The sequence below is a fragment of the Simochromis diagramma genome, unplaced genomic scaffold (assembly GCF_900408965.1).
Source record: "Simochromis diagramma unplaced genomic scaffold, fSimDia1.1 OVJJ01000557.1, whole genome shotgun sequence".
Taxonomy (NCBI): Eukaryota; Metazoa; Chordata; class Actinopteri; order Cichliformes; family Cichlidae; genus Simochromis; species Simochromis diagramma.
Window position 1 is genome coordinate 3746537 of NW_024387156.1, and position 25771 is coordinate 3772307.

Here is a 25771-nt window from a genome sequence, read left to right on the forward strand (position 1 = left end):
AATGATAGTGAAATTATCTTCAGCTTAACGTTGTGCCTAGCTAATTAAAAACCAGATTAGTTTACTTTTGAAAAGCTTAACTCATTCATCGTCTCCTTCTGGCAATTCCCGATGAACACAAAAACACAATCCTGTGCTGACTGATTTAATGCCTCCATTGTTAGTGAACATTGCTGCAACAGCTGCTCAATGTCGAGAATGTTGAGTCTTTGCAGTAATATAATCACAATTTGGTTGTAGACTAAAATATTTTTCTGCATCATTTGCTTTTGGTGAATGGATGTATTTTCCAAGACTAAAAGTATTAGTATCGATATATAACATTTCCTGCAAAAATATTGCAAATTATAATTGTATTTTGGTTTTGAGGATATAATCCTCCTTTTTTCATTGGTATGCTTTACGTGAGAAATATCTGCCAAATATAGTAGAAGAAAATGTTTTTGTGTGTTTGTTTTGCTATTTTGATGAGTGCCGTGGTTTTTACAACAGCCTTTATTACTTTCCTTTTTTAATGTTATTTATTAGCATCCAGTATTTATTGATATCTATGTTATGTGGTTAGAAACATAAACCACTGAGCTGACTTGATCCCCCACCCCCAGATCTTACCTCCACTGAAGACAATTGCAGTGACTGCTGTGTCTGTCCAAACATCTGTGTGCACTTGAGGATAATGTGGGATGCGATAAACCAGGATTTTCTAAGGTTTAGCTCTGTGCTAATACCATACTATCACAATGAACAGATGGGAATTACCAACTTCAGGTGTTGCCTGTGTATCTATGTATGCATGTTTGTTGCTCTGTGATAATGACAACTACCACAACTGCCTGATACTCTGAATGTCTACAGGACTACGAGTCAAATGCTTTCAAAAAGTATGTCAAAAAGTGTTTGTTTTTATTGTTTACACCTGTGCTAATTCTCCCAAACCTTCACACATGGCATAAGCTCTCCATATGATAACAATAAAAAAAAAAAACTAAACTAAACTAAAAAAAACTAAAACTGACATTAAAACAAGACTGAAACTTTTTAACTGAAAACTAAATATTGTCTGGGTAACTTACAGAAAATAAACTGACAACAAACTAAAATTAGAATTAAATGAAAAATAAAAAACTATTAGAAAATAACTCTGATCACAGAGGTTTCTTCCTGTTAAAAGGGAGCTTTTCCTTCCCACTGTCTTGCTTATAGGGGGTCATCTGATTGTTGGGGTTGTCTGTTTTCTCTGTATTATTGGAGAGTTCTTACCTTTTACAATATAAATTAAAGTAATAGATTATTATTAAGAAAGGGGGGAAGTAAAACTAAATAAAAGACAGTAAAGACAAGCTTATGTATAGGTTCCCCAATTCTAAAGCCCAGCAAAGCGTATCCAAAGAAGACAAGTGGGGATAGTACTAACTGTGACAATTAAGATTCTGTGTTGCTTTGCCCTGGTTTCTCACACTTGAGTTTGTCTTTGATTTTTTTTTTCTCACTTTCATTGCTCCCAGACTTCAATAATTCTTCTTCCAACCCACCCCCAAAATCCCTGTGTTGAATTCAGCAACATGCATAGCTGTGTCTGTGATTAAATCCCTGAAACTGGGCCACAGCCCCTCTGTACCATTTTTGGAAGTTATCTGCTTTGGTTTCAGCCGAATGAAAAAACTACAAACCAGAAATCCACCAGGGAGCAGGTTCCCCATTTCTACATTTCTAAATTTAAACTGCAATCCTAATCATTGTGACATTCTCTCCTGCAGGCTTAAAGCTCAACACTGCACAGACACACATTTTTATACCAGTCTTATGCCTGGATACTACCAGGCTGTTTCGTGTCCTCCAAAACCCCCACCACACCACCACCCACCACTGGCTTCTTGCCAGCGTTGCAGGAATGAGCCAGTGTGTTTGATCTTTTGTGGCAGACACGTTCTTCTTTGAGAGGGAAAATGCGCTACTGGTGCAGCAAGATTCAGAAAAAAGCTTTCAGCCACCAAAGCTGCACTGACAAAGTGTTTGTTTGTCTGTCTGTGTGTGTGTGTGTGTGTTGGTCAAGTTACTTGAAAAAAGTAATCAGTAACTAATTACTGATTACTTCCCCAAAAAAGTAATCCCGTTACTTTACTGATTACTTATTTTCAAAAGTAATTAATTACTTAGTTACTTAGTTACTTTTTAAAAACCCGCTTTACAACCTGAATAGGTGATAAAGTGATAGATCTTTCAGCCCAATTCTACTTTTTCTGCATAATCCATCATACAAAATGTAATCAAATGGAAAAGTCTCTTTTTTAACTTGTTTTATCAGTTTTAATCTTTTAACTTTATGCATCAAGCAAAAATTTAATTATATCACATTCCAGCACATAAAATAAAATATTTTTTGTGTTAACACTCACTCTTTCAAATAGATGCAAGTAAAACACAGCAGAAAATAAATAAAGTCAAAGACTCAGGGGGTCTTGTTGCTCTATTTTCACCTGTAAAGCAGGACTAGGGTAGGCGGAGGTTTACCCTGGTGCAGGTGTGCCGCGGTCAGTTGAAGAATCTGCGAGTTTCTCTGTGAATTTCCCATTACGTCGTTGCGCACTCAGTGCTTGCTTGGAAGTTTAGGGGTTTTTTTTTTCGCTGTAAAAAGAAGTTTTCTTCTCACGCACAACGGACGCTAATGTTTTTGTCACTTTTTATGGAATCAAACTCAAAGTAAGGTCAGTACTTCCACGCTTTAAACGCTGCACGCTCATACTCTCTCCCACAATCATATGTGATCCATTGTTGATCTGCACACAGCTGTTGTCACTAACGGCGCACTCGCTTACGTCACTGTCGGGAGACATTCTCGCAAAAAATCACGGTTTTAGTAACGCAGCGTTCCTACGGGAAAGTAACGGTAATCTAATTACCGTTTTTGCAATAGTAATCCCTTACTTTACTCGTTACTTGAAAAAAGTAATCAGATTACAGTAACGCGTTACAAGTAATAAGTAGTAAAATAATATCCAAAATATAAATCTGTATTAAAAAGAAGCATCTATTATATAAAAAGAATAAAGTAAAAGAATACTAATTACTCCTAAAACACTATAATTTATTGTGGTTATTTCCACAACTTTGAGATTGTGAAGTAAAAGGCAGAAGCTAGAAAAGAAGTGAAAAAAGGCCTTTAGAAGACAAATTCTACTCTGACACTCTGTGACTGTTTAAAGACAGCAATTTTAACCCCGCATCTAGTGGGCTCTGACACTTTTATTCTTTATTCCTGACTCTCACTGTGACAGTGATTGCAGCAAGCGATAGTTCCTCTGTCCTCGTCACGCTCCTGTCATCTCCCGCTTACTTACTTTAGTATTTGATAGTGATGGGCCCTGTTGTGGAGAGCAGGAGTTGAGCATTTTTAGTCCATGAAGATCTTCTCTCATGTCAATCCCTTTCTAATATCTTTCTCATTTTCTTTGTCTCTCTGCTGTCAAGTTTTTAGAGTTTTAGCTGTGTTTCTGGACTCTTTTGAGCGAAACATCACCCTTAACTGACTCTGGATTTGAGGAGATTTGCTGTCTGCCATGAGCACGGGGCTATCGGCACTGTCATCAAGCCTCTCACTGGAATGGAAGTGTGATGGTTTCCACCCAGATCCATGAAGGTCATGATAAGAAAAAAAATCACTCAAGCATTCATTTTGGAATTACCCACAGATCAAAAACACTGAAAGACGGATTTACGGAAAGATTTACAAGTGGAATGAATGATATGTGAGTGAGGGAGACACAAAGACACTGCTCTCACGGGGTTCAAAGCGTTTTTATTTATTTATTGCTGCTGCCTTTTTCAGTTCTAAAAGCAAGTCAAGTCTGGTTATTATTTCTACAATTGAATACAGGGGAAAATGAGAAATACAATCATGAGTAACAGCAGCATTGGAAGGAAGAGAGGAAAAAGTGAGCATAGGGGGCTTTCGAAATACTCTAAAGATATAATATGTGGGATATATAATAAAATTTCCCATAGAGAAAACAACTTGGAGGTAAGATTAGATAAGAGGGCAAGGGAGAATTGAAGAAGAAAAGGATACAAAAGAGAGTGATTCCTTTAGAGGCAGTGCTATAGTGGAATGGTGTTTTATTAAACGAGAAAAGTAAGTGATGGAAGGACAGTTCAACTAGAAGGAGGTGAACCAGAGAGCTTTAAAGTGTTTATACTCTGTATGTGTGTGTGTGTGTTCTGAAACGGCATGTAATTGAATTTCTCATGTACTCAGTGAGCAGGCACACAGCCCAAGATGCATGGGTCTTCAAATGCAGGGTGACAAATTCACAAATGAATGCAACCAAATATAGAAAAGAGACCCCATGCAACAAACATGTATCTACCCCAAAAAGCATCTTGTGATTTTAAATGTTATCTATATAACAGGTGGAGAGCACTGTATGCTATTTTTTATGATTTTCCTGTGTAAAGAGAAAATGAGTAGACAGAGTGACAGAGAGGAAGGTCGAGGCTAAATGATGAAAAACAACAAAATTGGGTTAAAGACAGAAAGCACAGCAGAACTGAATAATGGAGCAGAGGAGGAAAGAATGAAAGAGACAGCTGCACAGAAAGATGGAGGTAATGAGTGAGGAAAAGTGAGAAATGGGGTCAGACTGCTCAAATAATGGACGTGTGCAACAGTGCAAGTAAGGAGCAGAAAGCTAACAAAGACAAGGCAATCGCTCTGTCAGTCAGGGGCAGAATACCACTGAATATCTCTGGACTCACAGTAGAGATCTTGATTTTTGGGGGAAATTCTAACCTAGATCTCTTGCCAGGATATGAGGCAAATGTGCACATATTAATGTTATTTAAATTTGTCAATTTAGTATTTTTTTAATATATCTGTCTAATTATTCAATCAGATTAACTGACACTCAGGAGATCCATTTTGAGATAGATGACCACTTTAACCAAATTTTGCAGCAGATGGAAAAATGGGTCATACACACAATAGCATTTTGAGTTTATTTCGTATGTCTGACTTCTTATGATGCATTAGAGTAATGGTAAGTTCTAGTGTTATTATTTGTATATCTTACTTGGGTTTTGTTTAAAGTTTCATCCATGCTCCCTTTTTATGTGTTATTTTCTGTTTCCTGTGTAAGTCGCTTGTCCTCTATGTCTGATTTTTAGTTATGTCTGTCCCTCGTTTCCATGTCCCTCTCCTTGTGTATTATTCTGTCTCCCCAGGGTCCTGGCTAGACCCTCCATGCTAAAACCAAGGCCTGGAATGGCGCAGATACGTCTGCAGCCTGTCCACAGCTCGGACACAAGCATTTCACTAAATGTTGTACTGTGTATGTGACAAATAAAATTTGAATTTGAGTTTGAATTTAGTCTTATGTGTTTCATGTCTGCGTTTTTTATGTCATATTGTAAAGCTGTTGTCACAGTCTTCGCGTCATAATGTTTCCTGTTTTATTTTGACAGTCTCGTGTTTCCATTTTCAGTGTGTTTAGTTTTGCTTCCCCTGTGGAATCATGTTCATTTGTTCAATAATAAAAAATAGGACAGTCAATGAGATTCACATCAAATTCAGTACATTCACGCTGATGCTTGTCAGTCGCAAAGATCATCATCCACGGGCACAACTGTATAAAAATGTGTATTTGCCAGATAAAAGAACTTTTCAGAAACTTTTGGACATCTCACCATAAATCAGTAAAATATACTGAGAATCTGCTCAGGCAGACGCATTTCTCTCTCCAACACAAGAAAGAATAAGTAGTAAAGATGAGGGTAAAATGGTGGAATAGAAGAGCAGTGATATGAAAGAGACAGACATCACTTGGCTACATGAGCTAAGCATTATTGTGTGTGTGTGTGTGTGTGTGTGTGTGTGTGTGTGTGTGTGTGTGTTTCAAAGCTGGCATAATGAGGCAGGGGCAGTTCAGGGGCAGTTCAGCTTTACCCTGGAGTACAACAGAACCAATGATGTTAAACCAAGTCTGTGGGGGAAAAAAAACTCCTCAGAAACACAGGAGAAGAAAGAAAGTGGAATAACTAAAACTAGTGCCTAGGCTGTAAATATGTCTCATCTGTGAGTTCTTTCATTAATAAAACATTAGACTGTCTCTACAGAATGTTACTCTCCGCTCTCTATAGAAAGCCTTTCATTTAAGATTAAATTATTATTAATAATTTGTTATCTAATAATTTGTTCATACAGATTATTTGAGGTCTTCTAATTTTTATTTCAAAAAAGCTAAAAGTATTTATAACCAGATTTGTGTGTGAAACACTAATATAGATGGTTCATAAATAAATTTGTGCATATCTACTGTTTATTTTAAGCCTACATAGAATTTTTCTGGATATGGATCATCTAATTTGTTGAATCACACAAAGTAATAAATATGAAGTTAGGATCTATCCTTGCTGTTACGACAACTCCTGCTGGTTGAAAAAAATAGAAAGAAAGAAAATATAACTGACAAAGGCGGGAAGTTAGGGTGATTAATGACAGAAATGGAAATGTGCTAACTAATGAAGGCAGTGTTTTGCAAAGGTGGAAGGAGTACTTTGAGGAGCTGATGAATAATGAAAATGAGAGAGAAAGGAAAACGGAAGAGCAGAGCATTAGTTTGGAGGAAGTGTTAAGTAATCCAGACTGCATAAATTTGGTGTTATAGAGATGTGTAGGAGAAAGGAGAATGGACTTTTTGACCAGACTGTTTAACACAATTTTGGAGCGTGAGAGGGTCTCTGAGAAATGTATAGTAAGTAAGTAGTAAGTACAGACATCTTCACCAACATGGTCCAGAAACGTACACTGGATGAAACCATAGTGTTTCATCCATAGACTGTCAGAAAATGACTATAGCTCGACAGCTTGGAAAACAGAAGCAGCTGTACACCCTGATCAGATTTGCACACTGTTGGACCTCGGCCTTACCACCACATATTTTAAATACAACGAGGGTTTTTATAGACAAAAAGGAGGAAGTGGAACGTAAAGCTTTTGACTCTTTCAAAAGGATAAAGTTGATGAGCCATACCATGAAAGTATGACAAATAGTTGTCGAAGGTAGGTTAAGAAGACAGGTGACAATCAGCTGAGAAAGAGTACTACAGATGCAATGACTGATTTGAGAGTCTTGGTGGAGAAATAGAAAAGGTCAGAAAGATTTGTATTTTTTGTGATGAATATTAGAGAAGTGTATGCTGCTGGTGCAGGGCATATATGAGGACAGTGAGGCAGTGCTGGGATAAGTAGTAGGAATGACAGATAGGTTAATGTGGTGGTAGAATGACATCAGGGATCATCTCTGAGTATGGCGTTATTTTTGTGCCACTATGCTGAGCGCACGTAAAAACAAATTGAGCCATGTAAAAAAAATTTGCAGGTGCAAGTGTTGCATTTTGAGGAGAAATTTATTTTGAGCGAAGAAAAGCTACATTTGAGTGAACAAAATTCATTGCTGCGTGCAAAAAATGTATTTCAGTGTTTGCTAATATCCACACACACACGCACAATAGCAGCCCCTCTCGCTCAGTTTTTGAATTTGCACTTGCTCGCAATGTGTTGCTTGCGCTCTCAACATTTCTGCCCTTGCGCGTTCAACTCTTTCTGTACACCGTTATATTTGTGTCACAAAACCAGCCAATCACTACGGTGGCCCCTAGAGACAAAGCACGTACAAACTCCAAAACATTTGCAAACTCCAAAACACATGCAAATTCCAAAACACATGCAAACTCCAAAAACACTTGCAAACTAAAGAACACATGCAAATTCCAAAACACTTGCAAACTCCAAAACACTTGCAAATTCCAAAACACGTACAAACTCCAAAACACTTGCAAAACCCAAAACACTTGCAAACTAAAAAACACATGCAAATTCCAAAACACGTACAAATTCCAAAACACTTGCAAACTAAAAAACACTTGCAAATTCCAAAACACGTACAAACTCCAAAACACTTGCAAAACCCAAAACACTTGCAAACTAAAAAACACATGCAAATTCCAAAACACGTACAAATTCCAAAACACTTGCAAAATCCAAAACACTTGCAAACTAAAAAACACATGCAAATTCCAAAACACGTACAAATTCCAAAACACGTACAAATTCCAAAACACTTGCAAAATCCAAAACACTTGCAAACTAAAAAACACATGCAAATTCCAAAACACGTACAAATTCCAAAACACTTGCAAACTAAAAAACACATGCAAATTCCAAAACACGTACAAATTCCAAAACACGTACAAATTCCAAAACACGTACAAATTCCAAAACACGTACAAATTCCAAAACACTTGCAAAATCCAAAACACTTGCAAACTCAAAAACACATGCAAATTCCAAAACACAACGGAAGTGCTCCAGGACGCTAGGGGCAGTGTTGAGCTTTTGTTACCTAGTAACTACACAAACCAGGAAGTACCAATGACCGGATTTGGGGTTTGCAGCCTTAAAGGCCGCATTTTAAGGCCGATTACGTCACAGCGACAAGAGAAGGCTTTCCCAATTCAAAGGCTGCTCTACATACGGCCCTCAAATGCGTCCATAATTTCCCTGAATTTTAAGGATGGGTCGGTGTAGCCTTCATGGCCCAACATATCCCAGACTTCATAGTGCGGTGGTGGTGTGGATAATTTTGCCGAAAAAAAACGGTGAAAGCAGAGCGGAGGAAGAGTAAACTTTCAGAAGTAAGTACTGAATATTATGTCACTTATTTATGCGCAAATATTTTTTTAATGAAGAACATTAAACCATTATTGTTGGCCACATGTCGGGAAAGTTATGTGACATTAGTCATGTCTGTACTTTCAGAATTAACTTGGTTTTAAAGCCTTTACTTTAAAAAATATATATATAGTCGACCTTAATCTTACAGAGATTGTGATGATTTTGTGGATAATTAAAGTCAGTCATATATCCACAAACACAACAAGCTGAAAGTCAGTGATGCTGCTCGGTTTGCAGTCCTGCATATCACAGCACAAGGAGGATTCACTGCACTGTTAATGTTAGCTATGTTATATTGCTGCCTCTGTTCGGTGGTGTCGAGCCAAACGGACTTTAACGTGTGTTTGAACGAGCTGACGGTTCACTCATTAAGCTGAAAGAAAGATGCTTTAATCGCAGGAGTCACACATGTGTCCACTGTACCATCTGGGAACTCCTCTTGTTTCGTAATAACACAAACACTAAATCCTCCTTCTTTTGTGCTGTTTTGTAGCAGTGTATACACCTGAGACTGTCACCTGTCTGTCCTGCACTCTCTCTCTTTTTCTTTCTCTCTGATTGTGTAATAAAAGTATGAACATGTGTTTATAAGTCACACTTGTGTTTGAATCCTGCAGCTTATCACACATTTGATTTCCATGTGTGACAACTGCAAGTGTCCAGAGTGAGGACAGACTGAGGGACTTACTGCTGCACATCATCTGTGAGGCTTTGCACCCCTGATGATCCACCAGGACAAACTCAGCAGTGTGTGAGGAAGAGGAGGAGGAAGAGCCAGCAGCAGCTGACAGATGGAGAGAATAGACAGACTGTTCCCTGTTTGTGAAGGACTGCTAGAAAAGTTTAGAATAACTAATTGTCTGTCCTGAATCAGTCTCATTAGGTAATGTTCAAATAATGCTATCATTCCAGTGTTTTCAGTGTGGGAGAAAGTACTCAGGGCCTTCAAGTTACACACTATGAAAGGCAGCAACAAGTTTAATATTCAGAAACCTAAAGTATGTATCAGCAGCAGAATGGACCTAAAAATAAATGTTTGTTCCAGTTCTATGAAGCTTTGAGTATTTTGGATCAGTAGCACTGCTGTGTTTGTTGCATCATATTGCTGTAATTGTTTATATGCTTTATATATTCTGAGGTAAGTTGATCTATAGTGTTACATCATATTCTATAAGGATGTTATGTGTTTGTAGACTTTCTGCCCAGTTTGACCCATTTAGCAGAAGCCAGCCTGTTTAAGGCTCTGATATCTATTCTGTATGACTTAAAGCAGTTATGACATGGTCTGATTTTCTCACCCAATAAAGGAATATTTCATATATCAGTCTACTCTTCATTTTATCAGAAACAGTTATCACAGCTTGTACATTTTCTTTTTATAAATATATGTAAGCAATGAGCCAAATTTAGTAATGCCAACATACTGAAGGAACAACATTTGTCTCTTATATATAATACACCTATATATGCACTGTCAAAGATACTTGTCTTTGAGTGAAGATTTAAGGTGATAAGACATATAAATAACTGCAACTTGAATCTGTACTGAAGCTCAGTATTTGACACCGAGTTCATGTTCACTGCTGTAATAGCTAATAATGATTAATATAATAACTATAATATTGGCCATATTATATTTACATTACCAAAGTGATATGACTTTAGTCTCATGAACAACATCAGCTAATTCTTATTTACTAATTAATCTTGAAATAACTGTTCAGTACAGAAATGAAGCCCAAAAATCATGTTTTACTGTCCTGTGGTCTCAGCCTCAGATACTTATCAAATCACACAAAGCTCTTGTAGAAACAAACAAACAAATGAACAAAATATGTTCTCCCTCATTTCTGTCAAACCAAGTTGTATGACACGTTTCCAGCGGTTAGTATCATGGTTGCTAGGCAACCTGGGAAGCGCGACGGAGACTAGACTGTCCCATACAGACAAACTTGCCGTTTATTTTGCAAATCGAGCTCAACACTGCCCCTAGCGTCCTGGAGCACTTCCGTTGTGTTTTGGAATTTGCAAGTGTTTTGGAATTTGTACGTGTTTTGGAATTTGTACGTGTTTTGGAATTTGCATGTGTTTTTTAGTTTGCAAGTGTTTTGGATTTTGCAAGTGTTTTGGATTTTGCAAGTGTTTTGGAATTTGTACGTGTTTTGGAATTTGTACGTGTTTTGGAATTTGCATGTGTTTTTTAGTTTGCAAGTGTTTTGGATTTTGCAAGTGTTTTGGAATTTGTACGTGTTTTGGAATTTGTACGTGTTTTGGAATTTGCAAGTGTTTTTTAGTTTGCAAGTGTTTTGGATTTTGCAAGTGTTTTGGAATTTGTACGTGTTTTGGATTTTGCAAGTGTTTTGGAATTTGTACGTGTTTTGGAATTTGTACGTGTTTTGGAATTTGCATGTGTTTTTTAGTTTGCAAGTGTTTTGGATTTTGCAAGTGTTTTGGAATTTGTACGTGTTTTGGAATTTGCATGTGTTTTTTAGTTTGCAAGTGTTTTGGATTTTGCAAGTGTTTTGGAATTTGTACGTGTTTTGGAATTTGCATGTGTTTTTTAGTTTGCAAGTGTTTTGGATTTTGCAAGTGTTTTGGAATTTGTACGTGTTTTGGAATTTGCATGTGTTTTTTAGTTTGCAAGTGTTTTGGGTTTTGCAAGTGTTTTGGAGTTTGTACGTGTTTTGGAATTTGCATGTGTTTTTTAGTTTGCAAGTGTTTTGGATTTTGCAAGTGTTTTGGAGTTTGTACGTGTTTTGGAGTTTGCATGTGTTCTTTAGTTTGCAAGTGTTTTTTATTTTGCAAGTGTTTTGGAGTTTGTACGTGTTTTGGAGTTTGCATGTGTTTTGGAATTTGCATGTGTTTTGGAGTTTGCAAGTGTTTTGGAGTTTGTACGTGCTTTGTCTCTAGGGGCCACCGTAAATCACAGACTTGGATGCAAAAAAATCTGATTGGCTGCTTTGGTCTCCAATCAGCTCGAAATGACAAAATGCAATATCCCAGAATCCATTTTGTCCAAAACTCAAACGAGGCAGTGGCGGAGGAACACAGAGTGGCGGAGTTTGAAATATTATTCTTTCTGGGTCACAAAATAAACTTTTAAGATATTTTCATGCGAGAATGGTGCTGTGTAAACTTCAAATATCTGCTCGATTTGTCAAGACATCACATATTTGCATAAGTGCTCTAATGTTTTCGGCCACCACACCAGCCTTTTATGGCTAAGGGGTAAAAAGACAAGATACCAAACTGGAAGTGATAGAATTAAAGATGCTCAGATTTTCACTGAAAGTGACCAGAATGGGCAGGATTAGAAATTAGTATATCAGAGGGACAGCTTAGATTAAGGTCCTTGGAGATAAGTTAGAGAGATAAGCTTTGGATGGTTTGGACCTATACAGAGGGAGGATAGTAGACAATAAAGGACGCTGAGTGTGAGAAAAAGAAGGTTCATGAATGTAGCCAAAGAGGACATACAGTGTTGATGCGACAGTGGAAGATACTAGGGATAAGGTGAGATAGAGGCAGATGATGCCGACCACTAAAGGGACTGGCTAAAAGAAGAAGAAGACATTTCAAGCAGGAAGAAATCAGCCTCAGGCATGTAATATATCTCCATGAACTGGCTGTCAGTTTTAGCCATGAAATGAAGTCTCCTTCCTCTCCACCCTGAAGAAAGAACTGTCCACTCTACACTTGGACACTGTGTAAACTCAGACCTGTGTCCTTAAACTCATCTAACTCCACAGACACACACATTTGCTCTGTCTAATCAAACACCCTCACTTAGTGTTTTCTCATGTATTAGATGCTGGAAGGACTTTAAACACTTGGCGAGCATGGTAAGAGGTAACAAACACACAACACATCCACCTTACAGAGACCTAAGGTTGTTCTGTGTATACATATTGTGCTGAAATATAATTTGCATTTCCGCTAAGGGCATGGAGAAATGTCCCTCTTTTGAATGTAAACACAGTTACTTTAAAAGATGTGCCTGACACTTGAAAAGCTTCAAAAATATTTGTCAAACTTTGTCAACACGTCATCAGATGTATCAGGCTTATCTTTTAGCAGGGCAAGAATGCCGTGAACTGCTGCAGGTGAAGGAGAGCTGTGTGTTTTATCCCAACCTCTACAGTGACACTATTCAGCATGCAGTCAGGGAGTTAGCTTTTTCAGAAAGCAATACCACAGTTACCACAGACATTCAGTACAAGGGCACTGCATATAAGAAGGGACAGTTTCTTGTGTACAGAAATGACGAGTGTATGGAGTTTGGTGAACTTCTACTCATCTTGATTCAAAATGACACATCTGTGTATGTTCTAATGGATATCCACAAAGGCATCTTCCTCTCAGAATACCATCTGTATTCTGTGACAAAGGACAGTCTTGGGTTACAGTGTATCAACATTAATGACCTGCCTGATTTCTATCCTTTGGTATCATACATTCTTGAAGGATACTGAGTCATTTCACTAAAGCATAGTATTGTGGCAAAATAATGTCCAACTAATAGCCCACTTCTCACTGTAAATAGTTTAACATTAATATAAGTGTTACCTGATCCATACCCTGCTCCATCAAGTGTATGAACTGTATGTGATTTTCTGTGAAAGGGCCTCGCCCAAAACTGAGGAGGCAAATGGTCCGGATTGTTGTGACTGAGATGATGGAAAAATGCCCTCATGTAGGTAGAAAACATTCAATTGACATTGCAAAAAAATGGTGGCAAAATATCCCAATTCTCTGCAAGATTTAATAGAGGGTGATATTGTTGGCGCAGGCTACCTTTCACTTGTCAAACAGTTGCAGAACAGAATTGAAAATGTAAGGCGCACTTCAACACCCAAAATAAGAAAAAGAAAACATCAGACTGACTCAGACCACACAGACGAGATCCCTTTAGAAGAAAGAGCAGCCATGCAGGATTTTGTTTTGTTTTCTTTGTGTGTGTGTGTGTGTGTGTTTTTAAATAAAATAACAGTCTGAATCCGGGTCCAAGCCTGGCCGAGACTCAGGGCTAGACCAAGCGTCAGCTGACGTCTGACTACCTGTAACCTTTGTTTTGGATTTTAAAAATGCTAAAGTGTGACATATCACTGCAAAAGACACTCGTGAAGGGTGCCAATACTTTTGACCATGCATTGTTCACTTCCCCACAGCATTTTGGTTATACTTCGTCTTGAACGTGGTCATGGCCATGACTGTGTGTATATATACGTGTATATACTTAATTTTTACTTTGTACTTGTATTTTAACTGATCAATTATAAGAATGCTTAATAAACCTTTATATGATTTTTATTCTACAGGTGTTTCTTCTCCATAAACCCAGAAAAAGGAACCAAAGTAGAGAACAAAAACTCAAAGCGTCGTCTCAGTGTGAACCCTCGAGTCCTCACCCTGATTCAGGATCTCGCCGACCACGAGTGGCGCTAAGCCTAAATCTTGACTCTCTGTTAGTGGACTGTTAGTTTTACTTTGTTAATTTTGTTCCACAATGTGTACTGAAACCTTTTACTGGTCGAATGCATGAAGCCAATTCATGAAGATGTTCTTGCTTTGAAGGAATGTTCTTTATAAAAATTTAAAAAAACAAAACATGCTGATACTGCAGTGTTTCTAGACCACATGTGTAGGTTTGTTTCGCCACGTGGTTTTCCTGATGTGTTTTCTGACCAGGGCCATGGTTGTGGTGACAGCAGGGTGCGTGTTGCGTTGCATGGTGATTATGATCATTTTTGGCACAATATGTGATTTTTGTTTTAAAGTCTTAACAGGTTATTTAACTTTTTCTGGTAGAGGGTCTAACAAATGCTTGTTTCATGAACATGGTTCTTGCTTTGCAGGAATGTTCCACAGCTTTTATAGCCTATATTTTGATTGAATTGTGTAGTTGCTGTGTGCCTTGCATATTGTGTTAGTTGGAAAAAATGCATCCAATTGCTGTCATTTGGCTAATCTGGCTGCAAAATAAATTTCCCAAAAGTGATATTTTCCTCTCTTGTGTTTTCTCAAGATTTTTGCATGTTTGGGTGTGGGCGTAGCAGTAATAAATTTGCTGGTTTATGGTTAAAATTTTACATTAAAACATAAAATATACAGCATAGTAATAGATTTTATGTATAATATACAGAGCAGCTCCATTTAATATGCACAGTTTCACCGTTGTTCTACCATTTTAAATTAGTTTTTTGTTCGATATTTCCCTGTTAATTTTACAATTTATGGATCCACAATAAGCATTTATTACTTGTAAAAGATACAGGAAATAGTCTATTTATATATAACATTAATGTGTGAAATTAACTTCTTTTTTCTGTAGACTTAACAGTTTTAATGTGAGTTTCATTCACTGTAAATCAATTTACATATTGCATCTGTAAAGCGATATACTGTGCTGCTGTATTTTTTACAGGAAGTCCCTGGTAACCCCAGCTGCCAGCGTTTTCCTGTAAAGACAGCACTTTTTTTTTACAGTGTACTGCCAGGTTGAAGCCAGCAATGAAAGTACAGCTACATGTATTTTTCAATCTGAATGGTGTGGGAGATGGAGAACAAGACATATTTTCTCTTTAAAGCAAAGGTAAATATTGGATTTTGTTAACTTGCGCATTCATAGGATGGACTGCAGAAAGTAGAGTAGATAGTGCAGTACTGTTTGGCTGCCCATGTGGGCATGTCCCAGTACCTCTCAAGTCACATGAAAACTATGAATAAAGAATTAGATCTAAGAGGTTTCATATCCAACTTTTTCTAGAATTTTATCTGTTTAGAATACCCAAAGGTACAAAAAAAAGTGTAATTCCAAAATGTACAAGACTCAGTTTCAAAAGTAACATCTCACTGCTTCTGAAAATTGCCCTATTTATCATGTAGCTTAAACAGAACAACTCAAACTCCTTTGTTTGCTGTGACTCAGTAATTGTTAGAAGTTTAATCCCAAAAGTGTTGGTTCTGTTCATCTGGATGGAACATTTTGAGTGGGAGAAACATTTCATGACTCAGGTGTCCCCAACCTTATAAAAAGTACACTTACTGTTGTATGTACTGTTGTATCCCTATGGGTTAAGAATGGGATGTCACTTAAGTTCATATTCATGTGAAGGCAGATAAGTGAATACTTTTGAAAGTATAGTGTATGTCACTATTTGTGGAAAGAAAATTCCCTACTTTTGTTGACTTTCACAGTTAATCACTGTGTTATCACAAAACAGATGCATGTAACTGGCAGCTTGACAACATTCAGTTAGAAAATTACTGATAGCAGACTGACTCCATGTTGTTGCCACTTTATGTCCATCTTAATGGGCATAAAGTGACTTTGAAGATGGCAGCTGACTGCTAGTGGTTGTAGACCGAGTCCCCATCTTTGGAGCAACTATTTCAAAGGCAACCAAATCTCAGGTTCATTGTAGGTCATATAGTAATTTTGGTCATGAGTGGAGGTGATTGGTCTCCAACTGCAGTTTTTCCTAGTGTGACTGTCATTTGAAAACAAAAAACAAAACAAGCCTAGATCTGATTAACTGTCTGATATGAACCACTGAATGCGTGACTCATTAACTTTATTGCATTACAGTTGAGTTTGGATGCTGCAAAGTGAACTGATATAGTATGAAGGTCATGCTAGTATTTTGCTGTTTAAGGCTTTTTGTTGTACTGTCCATTTAACTCTGTATCTCACTAATGGGAGTGAAGTGTGAGGAGGGAGTGAAGTATTCACTTTGCTCATTAACCTTTAAGATCAGGGAGCAGTTTTTGGTGTCCTGCTGTTGCCTGCTGACTAATGACTGCTAAGAAATCATTTTCAGCGTTGCCAGTTAAGTTCCTATTTGATTATCAGAGTCGTAATGGGGGGACTGGAGGCTATCTCAGCTACATAGGGCGAGAGGCAGGGTTCACAATGGACAGATTGCCAATCTGATGCAGGGCTAACACAGAGACAGACAAGCATTCACACTCATATTCACTTTTTTCACTGTTAAAGTTTCAAGAAAAATAAAGGACAAAATAAACAATACACACTGACAAATGTAGAAAAACAGATATTAGTCACAGACTGCTCTAAAATATTCTGTTGCTGAATGTTAATAAAATTCTAACATTGAGTATCAATAATAAATGAAGAAAAGATGCACTGTGTGAATAATGCATTGTAATAGCCTTTGGAAGTTGCTCATTAATATTACTGCTGTAACTTTGAGCTGTTTTAATGCCATGCATCAAATGCTGAAATGCATTACTGCCCCAGCTTAAATTATTTTTTACAACACCCCCAGTTACTGAAATTGAAGCAGTCAAATGAGCTGTTCCCCATTTTATCAAGACATTTTAGGGGGTATTCAAATGCAGAGAGGAGGAGAAGGCCATAAAATTGTGTGTGATTTTATAGGCTTCCATAAACATGCTGAGAATGGGGAGGATATAAGAGAGAAAGCAGGTCAGAACAATTTGCATGCCTTCATTAGGTTTTAAACATAAAAGCTGGTCATGAGTCACTGCACATGGTTCAGGGAGGAGCAAGATTTACAGGTGAAGGTTTGGCTCATGACAGCATGGAATACACTCTCTAATACTGACCCTGTATAGAAAACTGGAAGGGCATTTTTTTCTTTATAAAAATGTAATTAAAGCTATTAACCCCAAAATGACAGCAAAACTAAAGAAGTTGATACATTTTCATTAGACGATGTATATGCAAGTCATTGAATTCAGCATTTAAAGAAAGCACTATTACTTAAATTTAAGAGATTAATTAAAACACTAGAAGCACCAAGGGGCTCATTTTTATTTATTTGATTTTAATTTTCATATGCATTTTAAAAATCCTGCAGCTCTGTAAATTAAAACCATATACATTTAGGGGCTTATTAATCAAATACTAAATTTGGGGATGTGTGGGATCAAAAGAAAAAAACAGTTGACCACTTTTACGTAAAACCACAGAGGACGTCATTCTGACCCACAGAAATGTATGAATGTAAACTCAATACAGGGGCCCACTGGATTGTTTAACATTTTATTATTTTCAATTTTATTTTATTTGTACAGTGCCTCATCACAACAACAGTTGCCTCAAGTTGCTTTATATTGTAAGGTAGAGCCTACAATAATACAACAGAGAAAACCCCAACAATTATATGACTCCCTATGTAAAAGCGCTTTGGCGACTGTGGGAAGGAAAAACTCCCCTTTAACAGGAAGAAACCTCCAGAAAAACTAGGCTCAGGAAGGGGTGGTCATCTGCTATGACCAGTTCGAGTGAAGGGACGAAGGGAGAACAAAAGACATCGTGTGGAAGAGAGCCAAAAATTAACATTAACATGAAGGCTGCTGTAGCATATGCCATAGCTAGCTGATAAATAAACATTGAAGACTGTAGTTAGATAACAGATGAATAATTGCTGCCTGGACGAAATGGGATTTTGAACCAGAGCACAGCAGGTCAGACTGATGATTTTTTAACATGTTTAAAATAAAGATTCAATTCAATTCAATTCAATTGGCGACTGAATACATGGAAAACCAGCAAGATTTCTGCTTTGTCTGAGCAGCAACGGAAACCTAGCTGGCAGAGTCCAGATTATCATCCAGAAATGCATATACTATTATATATTGTACATATATTTATTAGTTTCAGATATAGCCATTCTTGTATTTTGCTTGTTTACATTATTGTATTTTGCACAACTCTGTTGCTTGTGAAGCTCGCACACAAGAATTTCACTCACATGTGCTGTACCAATGTACCTGCACATGTGATGTGACAATAAAAGTGATTTGATTTGATTTGATTATGGAGAACCAATCAGGGCCAATAAAGAGTGAAATCCAGAGTAGAAAAGGCCAGTTGAACAGTTTAAGGCCTGAAAAGCAGAGCTGAGGAGGTGAAGCTATGGACTTAATTGAAGCAGTGTGGCGCTGTGAAACAGGCTTTGACTGTTCTACTTTCACAATAATTATTTCAAATGTATTTCTTCCCAGCTTCTCAGCAGCATTCGATACTGTTGACCATAATATCCTATTAGAGCGATTAGAACATGCTGTAGGTATTACAGGTACTGCACTGCAGTGGTTTGTATCATATCTATCTAATAGACTCCAATTTGTGCATGTAAATGGAGAGTCCTCTTCACACACTGAGGTTAATTATGGAGTTCCACAGGGTTCAGTGCTAGGACCAATTCTGTTTACATTATACATGCTTCCCTTAGGCAGCATCATTAGAAGACATACCATACATTTTCACTGCTATGCTGATGACACCCAGCTCTATCTGTCCATGAAGCCAGATAACACACACCAATTAGTTAAACTGCAGGAATGTCTTAAAGACATAAAGACCTGGATGGCCGCTAACTTTCTGCTTCTTAATTCAGATAAAACTGAGATTATTGTACTCGGCCCTGAAAATCTTAGAAATATGGTATCTAACCAGATTCTTACTCTGGATGGCATTACCTTGGCCTCCAGTAACACTGTGAGGAACCTTGGAGTAATTTTTGACCAGGACATGTCCTTCAGCGCACATATTAAACAAATATGTAGGACTGCTTTCTTCCATTTGCGCAACATCTCTAAAATTAGAAATATCCTGTCTCAGAGTGACGCTGAAAAACTAGTTCATGCATTTATTACTTCCAGACTGGATGACTGTAATTCATTATTATCAGGATGTCCAAAAAACTCACTGAAAAGCCTTCAGCTAATCCAAAATGCTGCAGCAAGAGTCCTGACAGGGACTAGAAAGAGAGAGCATATTTCTCCTGTTTTGGCTTCCCTTCATTGGCTTCCTGTTAAATCCAGAATTGAATTCAAAATCCTGCTCCTCACATACAAGGTCTTAAATAATCAGGCCCCATCTTATCTTAATGACCTTGTAGTACCATATCACCCTATTAGAGCACTTCGCTCTCGCTCTGCAGGCCTACTTGTTGTTCCTAGAGTATTTAAAAGTAGAATGGGAGGGAGAGCCTTCAGTTTTCAGGCCCCTCTTCTGTGGAACCAGCTTCCAGTTTGGATTCGGGAGACAGACACTATCTCTACTTTCAAGATTAGGCTTAAAACTTTCCTTTTTGCTAAAGCATATAGTTAGGGCTGGACCAGGTGACCCTGAATCCTCCCTTAGTTATGCTGCAATAGACATAGGCTGCCGGGGGATTCCCATGATGCATTGAGTTTTTCCTTTCCAGTTACCTTTCTCACTCACTATGTATTAATAGACCTCTCTGTATTGAATCATATCTGTTATTAACCTCTGTCTCTCTTCCACAGCGTGTCTTTTATCCTGTCTTCCTTCTCTCACCCCAACCGGTCGCAGCAGATGGCCGCCCCTCCCTGAGCCTGGTTCTGCCGGAGGTTTCTTCCTGTTAAAAGGGAGTTTTTCCTTCCCACTGTCGCCAAAGTGCTTGTTCATAGGGGGTCATATGATTGTTGGGTTTTTCTCTGTATCTATGAAGCGCCTTGAGGCGACTTTTGTTTTGATTTGGCGCTACATAAATAAAATTGAATTGAATTGAATTGAATTGAACTGTGAGGTCAAGCTCTGCTTCATCTTTATTTTAGCCTGACTAATATCAAATACTACCCAAGAACGTACAACTTTCCACACAACCACTCATAAAGCTATGGATGAGTAAAAAACAATTATTAGTATTATTAGATTATCAAAAAAAATCATTAACAATTTCAGAAATACCTCTTTAATGAACTGATCGAATGTAATTCACATTAGCAAATGACCACTGGATACATAAATATCTGCATGTTTGAATTTGACTGCTTTTTATTCCTAGCAGTTTGGAAAACACCATTTAGATTTTATCTACAGAATTAATTAAAATGTTTTCAGCCTCTGGTCTATCATGGTTCTTTGCTTGGGGAAGAGAAGATTATTGAGCAAACAAAGTAATTCTAAGCCCAATTAGATACCGAGTAAAATAAAAGCTTATTGACAACAGTTTTCCTGGGACACCGTTTTCCTAGCCTCACTGAGCCATGAGCAGCTCCATCTCTGTGATTGTAGGGCTTTGCAGACTGCTTCTGTGTAGCTTCATGAAGCTTATGTGTAAGTTGTAGGAAGAAGATCTGCAATCACTCAACTGTTTGCTTTTCCTGTATGATCAGGCTGTTAGTTTTTATTCTTTATATCACTTCCTCTTTCTCACACTATCAAAATCAATGACATCATCATTCCACTCCAATCATTTCCTTGCCAGCTTTTTATGAGCCAGCCTGCTCCTGTTCTGTGTGCTTTAAATTTTAGTACTGTTCTGTCATTCAGTAAAATACCCACAGTTAAAGTACTCACAGTACTTCTGTTCTAAAAAAAGAAAAGAAATATTGGTTGAACAATTTCAGGAGCTGCACATATAATAATCAACCTACCTCCTGGAAGACTGGACTCTCGTGCTGATTGTCTATTTGCACAATATCAGAAGATCAAATGATCTCAGTCCCAGCCCACATTAGCTGATGGCTCACCTGATGCCTTCTACATATCTACTTGGAAAATCAAAAGACAAGATGAAAAGGAAGCCAAACCCTGTGAATAAAACCTTTTATGAGACCCACATCTGAATCGATGGTCGCAGTTGAGTGAGGCTGACTAGATACACACCGACATTACACATTCTGACATACTGACCAAGGGCCAAAGGAGAAGACAATAGTAACTTTCAAACTGTCTACTCCTCAAAGAGTTAAGATGCTGATCATTTCAGCACAACTCTCATGCAGCACTACATCATATCCCATTCAATGGGTAGATGGAGATGGAGCTAACTAATGCACTACAACAAATTAAAAATTCAAACAAAGCATCACTGTGTTGCCTAAAAGGTGTATTTTTTTTCTCAAACTAAAGAGTTACAGGCTGAGATAAATTCGCTCCCTCGCCAGTAAAAATAAATACTTCTTAAAAAGATTTGTTGAAATGTGTTTCCTGAAACCAGTTTTGTGAACAACAGCCAGCTTCAGCATACAAAACTTCAATTCAATAGGAATCAACTTGCTTTATATAACCAAATCACAACAACTGACTCAAGGCACTTTATATTCTAAGGTAAACACCCTACAGTAATACAGAGAGACTCCAACAATAAATACACTAGGAACCACAAGTAAACCAGTAATTTGAGAATGCAGTGCTCTACAACAAATGATAATGAACTATGAAAATACAGTCCCACATAGGAAAATTGGTATGGTCCGGATCTGGCCCACACAGTGTGATTACACATGGCCACATACCGCAAAAAATGACGGCCCTTTGGTGGCCCAGATCTGGTTTGCCAGATGTGCGAAGGACCACCGGTGTGTCTGCAACTGGCCTTGTGCTGGCCCATGTGTGGTCCACATCTGGCAAACCAGATCTGGGCCACCAAAGGGCCGTCATTGTTTGTGGTATGTGGGCCATGTGTAAGGTGTGTGCAGCCACGGGCCAGTTGCAGACACACTGCTGGCCCTGAGCTGGCCCAGAACAGTTTCAGCTCTGGCCCCAGATGTCAGCCTAAAGAGTACCTTAATCAAGCCATGTAATAAGAACATGTGCATAATAGTGCAAAAGTAAGATGACAAAACTCTGCTCAGACAGAGAATTAACTGATTCTTGCATAGGGCTTTTGTACTCTCCCAGATTACTCAATACAATATGCCACATTCCCCCAATCACACACTTTCTCTAAACTGAGTGCTTCCTAATTACATTCATACTTGACATGCAGACAGGTGGAGCCAGGGATCACACCACTAACCTTCTGATCAGCAGGTGACCTGCTCTACCTCCTGAGCCACAGCCACTTAATGGTAAACTTGAGTAAACCCTCACTAGGTTTTGAATAAAGTGTACACTCACAAACCTGTCAAACCTGCATTTGAAACATTGGCCACCATAGCAGTATAGTATTGTAACATGGCATTTGGGTCTTCTAACTAAAGTAGGAAAATAGGAACATAAATAGTGCCATCATTGCCAGACCTGGCCCACATCTGGTTGACATACACCCTGCCATGACACCAGTCAGTCAGAAGTGTCAGCTTGATGCCAGATCTGGGCCAGACTTGTTTTCTATGCGCCTGGTTCACATAAACCAAACCACAATTGGGCCAGATATGCCATGTCATCGCATGGACAGTGCCATCTATGCCAGGCCTGGCCCATATCTGGATGTCATACGTCTTATCGTGCCAGAAGTCAGCCAGCAGTGCCGGCTTGATACCAGAACCGGGCCAGACCTGCTTGCTATGCGGGGGTGTTTCTCTCTATGAACCTTCAAAGTTTTTCTTAGATCTTGCTGTGGTGATGAAACTGAGGGTGTGAGGGTGTTGTGTCAAATTTGCTCTACTTGACCAAATTCTTCTGATCAAAGCCTCTGAACAAACTGACGATGTCTAATCTTCTAGTTTGCATCTAACTGCATCCCTCATTTACATAAGAGAGGAACAGAGCATAGGATGCTATAGGGCTCATCTACAGATAAGACATGAGCTGCCTTATCACAGCAGAGGAGAGTGCAGCATGTGATTACGTCTGTGAGCTCCAGAGTGAACTCTGATGACCTCAACGTTTTTTTCTTATCTCTTGTCTCTATTTGTCATAATAATGTTCCCATCCCTCACCTCCAGGAAAAATGGAAAATGTACACCTCTTAAAAAGACATCAGTTCTTAATGGGAAAAAAATCATGCTGGAGATCTATACTCATAAGGGACTGGGTAATATGTTATGAACAAAAGGATGTTTGATGGGAATGAGAATGATCAACATACAGAGCGATGAATTCAGAAACACCCCAAAAATCAAAGTGAAGAAACATAAAGCAGCAGATTAGTCTCTTTTGCCGAAAATTCATTGCATCAAATCAAAACTGTATATTTGTATAGCCACTCCCCCCAAACTGCTTGTGTTCTAAACATAATGTCCTAGAGGTGTTCTATTGGATTTAGGTCAGGCAATTGTGTCTGCGTGTGTGTGTGTGTGTGTGTGTGTGTGTGTGTGTGTGTGTGTGTGTGTGTGTGTGTGTGTGTGTGTGTGAAGGGGTGGTGGGCAATCAATGGTATCAATTCCTTCATCCTCCGGGATGTGTCTCCTTACTCTCACAACTGTCGCACACCACCGTGCACTAGTGTAGGGTCTAACAGTGAGTCCAAGAATTTCATCCCAATTCCTAAGGGTCAGGGTGCCACTGTCTAGCCTGTAAAGGTCTGTGCTCATGGATATTCCTCCCCAGACCTTCACTAACCCACCACTATTCTGGTAATGCTGAAGGATGTTACAGGCACCATATCATCATCATTAATCATTGTAAAGACCAGGGGTAGATGGACATGACCAACACATTTACAGGTACTCAAGACGAGAACAACATGAATGTTACTTTTGTAAGACTAAGACTCATAAAAGAATCAGCAAGCAGACAATTAAAAGCAGCCAGGAGTCAGCAGAGGAAGGCAAGGAGAAACCATTGTTTTGCATCTGACCTGTTTAGCAAATAAAAAGCCATAAACACAGCAGATCTGAACAAACTATGCATCAGACAGCCAAGACTAAAATGGAGCTAACCACCCAACCCTCTATAAAACAAAGCCTGCAGGGCTCATAATAGCTTTTTTATGTAGGGCAGGTCTGTTTCCCAGTGCTTTTCAGATTTTTAGGCTCAAGTCCCTGTAGTCCTCATTATTGCATGTTTGTGCTCAATCCTAAATAAACCATAAAAAAAAATCCACTTATACTGGATACACAGTAGTGCATGTATGCAATGATGAATGTAGGATGGAGAAGTAATCATAATTAATCATAGGTAGCATAACATAGCATGACCATTAAAATAAGGCCTCAACTAATGGAAAACTAAAAACAGTTATAACTGTCCAAAATATGTTCATAGGAATTAATCAGTTATCTAACAAAATAAAAGATGCAGAAAACTTCAATGAAATCATATTAGCTTCCAGAAAATGCATTCCATCACGACTAACATACTTTATCAAGTATTCACATAGCTGACAGAGAAAGAGAAGCTACTTGGGTCTGGTAGAATTTACACAGAACAGGTTTAAGACAAGTCTAGCTGGACTACAGCTGAAGGATCAAGCTCAGCAAAAAATCTGAACAAATGCAACCCAGTCTAATGGAATGAATATATAGAATTAGTTGAAAATGAGGTTACTGCTAACAAAAATACAAAATATATTTTCCTGCTCATATGCAATGCATTGTGAAATAATAGAGGTTATTAACACCACTGCACTATGCAGTCTGGACCTACACTTGCTCAATGCTTTTTTTACAGTTCATTACAAACAAATGATTTGCAAGCTTACACACAGTAGCACTTAACAAATGACTGTTTTTTGCAAACTGCTGATAAATGTTTAGGTCTTACACGATTCTTATATGTGCATGCATGCAGGACGCATGCTTGCAGTAGTAACAAATAACATCAGTAACATCATGCAACTATAATTATCTGGACGAAAGTTTTAGTGTTTTGTAAAACTGTTCAAGAATCATATATGACCCACTAGCAACCTCTCACCCTGAGCCTTAGAAACACAAGATGTGAAAACTGAAAGTAACCTTCCCGTTTGATGGTTGCTTTTCTGGCCTTAAATTGAACCAGCAGGAACCTAAAACTACCCAGTTTTCCCTACTCAAGGGATTATCAAGAACATGAGTCCAAACAAAGGATAGGCATTTTAATCAACATTACTTTCAGATCATTCCCAACTGTAAATTGTCTTCCAATCTATGCAGAGTTTTAAATAGATGTTCTTTTGGTTTATTTTTTTGAAAGACTTTAACACAAGACTTTGATGGCTGCAGTAGTATTTGATTTTGTATATTTTGTCTTTGTTTGTACTGTGGCATCTAATTTCACTATGCCAAACATACTTTACCAGTCCAACATCTACTATTTCGTACCACATTTTTCTTCTTTATCTGTTCTTTAAAAATGTTTGCCAAAACCTCATTGCCAATTTAGCGCTACAGGTTAAAGTGGGATTTGGTGTGGTGCAGTGATGCAGAGGGTTG

General features: G+C 38.2%; 1 protein-coding gene across 4 annotated transcripts in view; it reads right to left on the reverse strand.

Annotated features, from left to right (window-relative positions):
• Positions 1–25771, reverse strand: part of LOC120744258 (phosphatidylinositol 3-kinase regulatory subunit gamma-like) — a 189150-nt gene that overhangs the window by 161086 nt on the left and 2293 nt on the right. The window lies entirely within an intron of this gene.